Raw genomic sequence first — 4,382 nt, forward strand, 5'->3', positions numbered from 1 at the left:
ACTTATTGCTAACGTTTTTTCCTCTGAGGAGAAGAGCTTATCTTTGAAACTCCATGGAATAAGGAACACTTCACATTTATTTCGTATTCCTTGTTTTAAATAAAATATTGTAAATTCAATTCTACAATATCTTGACTCTTTCTACTTATGTATACTCTATTAATATTTTTTTAACAAGAGTTTTTAATATATTAAAATTCGGTAATGTTCATACACCATTAAAATCAAAGTCAAAATTAATTGACTCAATTAATTTTGACTTCATGATTATCAGTTTTTATAATCGAGCATGCAAATAATATTTTCGCAAAAATCAAGACAAAAAATATAAAATAAGAACATCTTCTTGTGTATTTTCTTATGCATTACAATTGTTTCATAATTGTTTAGACAAATAATTTTTACTTTGATTTTATTGGTATTTAAACATTACTGAAATTTTAATAAATTAAACTTTTGGTCAAAAATATTGATAAGGCACATATATATATATATATATATATATATATATATATATATATATATATATATATATATATATATATATTTATATATATATTTATATATACATATTTGTCCATTTTGCGCTAAAAATCACCATTTCTGATCGCTTTCGACTCCCTGGGAACGCAACCAGAATTTCCTCAGAATAAAATATTATGTTTCCAAAGGTATATCCATGTGGTCTTGCTTTCGCGCATGCGCGAGTGTGTGTATAACATACATATATAAATATATATAAATACATACATGTACACACACACACACACACACACATGAAACTAAATGAGATGTATTATTGAATTTGATAATTTCAGACAAATCAAAAGAAATATGGTCGTCAAAAATGAATAAAAAAAAAAAAGAAAGTGAAAATTATTGACTTACCTTAAATTGGATTTTTCCAATAATCAATCAGGAAAACTGAATTTGCTTGTGACAAATTTCCTGATAGATTTTTTTTTTTTCGACAAGGAATGGAGTACAAAGTTCAGTAAAAGGAGAAAAGAAAATTATACCTAAACGACTTCTTGACAACAACGTGAAAGATAAAATAAGAAAGATTCTGGCCATTCGATTTTATATAAACTGAGGGAGTAGGAGGGAGGAGGTGGGAAGAAGAAGAAAAAGAAGAAGAAGAATAGAGGAGAAGTAAGGGGAGGAGAAGAGGAAAAAGAAATAAGCAAGGAGAGAAGCATAAAGCAAAGAAGACGAAAACAGAAAAAGAAAGAATAGAGAAAAGAAGTGAAGAAGAAGAAGGAAAACAATAATGAGAGATCATACTAGAAAAAGCACATTCTCGAAGTAAAGTCTAAAAAATAAATAAATAAAAGCACACACACACACACACACACACACACACACACACACACTAAAAGTGGTACAAATTTATTTTTTCCGAAAAAAAAAAAAAATCTATCATTTAAACACTAAATTTTCCAACCTCACACATTGTTACATAATGCCATCATATCGTTTGCTATTATTCCTTAATATTCAAATTAATAATATTTACATATCGGTTATTTCTTATTTCAATCACTTAAATTATTTAGAGTGAAAGAAAATTTCGGCAATACTCTCACCTAAACAACATATTTTTACTTATCTTTTTAATTTTTATTCAATTTTCACCCCAAACAAGGCACAGTAGTGCCACTTTGAAGCAGGGGGCTACTATCAGGGACTTAATTTGCAGGGGCATTATGAAGGGAGATGAGTAGAAAGATGTTTGTTCACATAAACTTTGTTTTATAAAGACGGCCTCACGTTGACGCACTCCTCTTCGTTAGATCACCGAAGTTAAGCAACGTTGAACGCGGTTAGTACTAGATGGGTGACGATTTGAGAATATCAGGCAATGTATGAAGAAGGATGTCAACACTTCCCTGCAAAACATGACATCGCCCTCTCCCCCTAATCGGGATATACAAGCGAATGAGAGTCATTTATGAATTTGATACTCCCTAGAGACATTTATTATTTTGGGGGAAGCCGGTTCCACTGTAGCCTTTGTAATATATTTACGAAGGCCACGCTTCAACTCACCTCGGGTGAATGTTGCAAGTGTGTGTGTGTGTATATATATATATATATATATATATATATATATATATATATATATATATATATATATATATATACGCGAATGAAAAGAAAAACCTAAAATAAATAAATGGTAATCAATGTTTCGCCCCTTTTTCAGGAGACATCATCAGGATTTTATTAAAAAAATGCTAAGGAAACAGGTTACAGACCACAGTGAAGAGGGAAAGCACTTTAAGTTCCTTTCTACTCTGGAAAAGAATTTTTAAATGTGCGTATAGGGAGGTTGGATTATTCTATGTATATATACATATTTAAAGATTACTTGTATACATATATACATACATATTTACTGAACCGTTAATTTTTTTTGTTTTGTTTAATAGTATTCTTATTTATATTTATTTGTTAGTTAGTTAATACGTTTGTTATGAGGCCGGACTTCCGGAGACAATCGACCCAACAACTAACAAGGTAGACACGAGCAAGCGAGGTTGCAGGCCAGAGGAGCGAGGTTGCAGGCTGGAGGAGCGAGGTGCAGGCGAGGTTGTCAGAAAGCTGCAGGAGGAGCTGGAAGGCACCAAGAGCTGGAAGGCTGCAGGAGTGAGCTGGAGGCGCTGGAGCGAGCTGGAGGCACCAAGGGCTGGAAAGGCTGTGGGAATGAGCAGGAAGCTGCTGGAGACTGGAAGTGAAGTTCGCTGCTGGTGGATCTCAGGAGGCAAGCAGTAGTGAATCATATTAGTTGAAAAACTTATTAGCCCTGATAAGGGCTGGTTTTTTAGCCCTGATAGGGGTTGTTTGAACTGCTGCTGAGACGGCTGGTGTCACTGGGAATCCTTCAGCTGGTGGGTTCGATCGGTGTGACTGGTAATGTCAGTCGTCGCTTCGGGACCCTTCTCCCGCTCCCGGCCCGGACTGGCGCCCGACCAAAACTGCCTGGTTGGGCCAAGGCTGGCTGTATTCATTTGGCCAGTGTGATGTTAGAGGCGTGTCTCCCTATAAGGCAAACAAATGACTCTAATTCCAAAACGAAATTTATGCAATCAAAGATAGCTTGGAAGTTTCTTGACTCCATTTAAATTAATTTCATCTAAAAGTAAAAAGTCAATTGCCTGAATTATTGGCGTTTTGTTTGATATATTTGAATTCCGACATGCGTAGCAAAATTGATGATGAAAAGAAAGGGAAGGTGAATGTGTTCACTGAACCCGGATATTTTTCATACGTTAGTCTATCGTGTCCTTTGTTTAAGTGAAGAGAAACAGCGAAGGTGGAGAGAGAAAGAAAAATGGAGGCGGTGATTTTGAAACTGCGACACGTTTCAATTTTGTTGAAATCATATATATATATTCCTCTCGACACTTTTATAAAAATTATTACACTTATAACTGTCATGACGTATTTCCAATTCAATAACAAAAGCAAAATGTCGGTCTTCCTATGGGTAACCATCTCAGTGGAGTATTAGGCTGCTTTTTCTTAGAATTCCTAGAATCTGGTCCGTTCAAATTTAGATTACCTCCAAACACAGAATATTTTAGATATATTGACATTTTAATTTTACTTCCTGAAAACATGCACATGGATAACATTAAAGACAAATTAGTCGAACCACGGCTACCAAGAGAGCAGGCCAATGAAAATGACAGCGTGACGTCATTACTAGATCAACATGTAGGTAAAGGCACAAAGATTTCTAAAGCTTCCGGTGTTCAACCACGTGGCCATAAAATATATTTTTCGTTGCCTTAGATTGTGGCCGCTAATATTATGTTTTTTATTCTCTTAAAGAGAAAAAACAATTCCCCATTTGGATAATTATATAATTGCAATCATAATAATTGGACATTGAGATAATTTTAATATAACAAAATATAACAGTAAATGGATTGTTTTTTTAATTTTTATATCTATCGAAGGAAATCGAATATTTAATTTTTTTTTTTTTAAACTGCAACAAACAAACGATTTTTATATGAGAATATTTTTCAGTCCGTTCTTTTAATGATAAATAAAACTTTTCATTGAGTATTTCCAAATATTTTTTAGTTAGAAGCATTTTTCAAGACAATTTTTTTGTTTTATTTTTGTTATTGTTTCCTTTTTTTTTTTTTTTTTTTTTTTTTTTAACTAAAACGATCGATGAATTCAATATTTTAGCACCAGGCGTAATTTATTTTTTTGAAATATTTTTAAAACTTAAAGGTATTTGTTTGTTTTATAACATTTTATCTGTAACTAATTAAAAAGTGGTGACTTCTTCGTAAAAACCCCCAAAAAACATGAACCACGTCGACGTAATATGAATTGAGGTACAAAGTCTTTGTTTTACAAAA

The 4,382-nt window shown here is 32.9% G+C and overlaps 1 protein-coding gene across 1 annotated transcript in view; it reads right to left on the reverse strand.

Moving 5' to 3' along the window:
- LOC145293299 (heat shock protein HSP 90-alpha-like) overlaps positions 1-1,056 on the reverse strand; it is a 65,611-nt gene extending 64,555 nt beyond the window's left edge. The window contains exon 1 of the mRNA XM_080139930.1: positions 889-1,056. The gene's annotated coding sequence lies outside the window, so the exon portion shown is untranslated. The remainder of the gene's footprint in view (positions 1-888) is intronic.
- Positions 1,057-4,382: the final 3,326 nt, after the last annotated feature.

This window comes from Euprymna scolopes, chromosome 14 (assembly GCF_053919585.1).
Source record: "Euprymna scolopes isolate OS-2025 chromosome 14, ASM5391958v1, whole genome shotgun sequence".
Lineage (NCBI taxonomy): Eukaryota > Metazoa > Mollusca > Cephalopoda > Sepiida > Sepiolidae > Euprymna > Euprymna scolopes.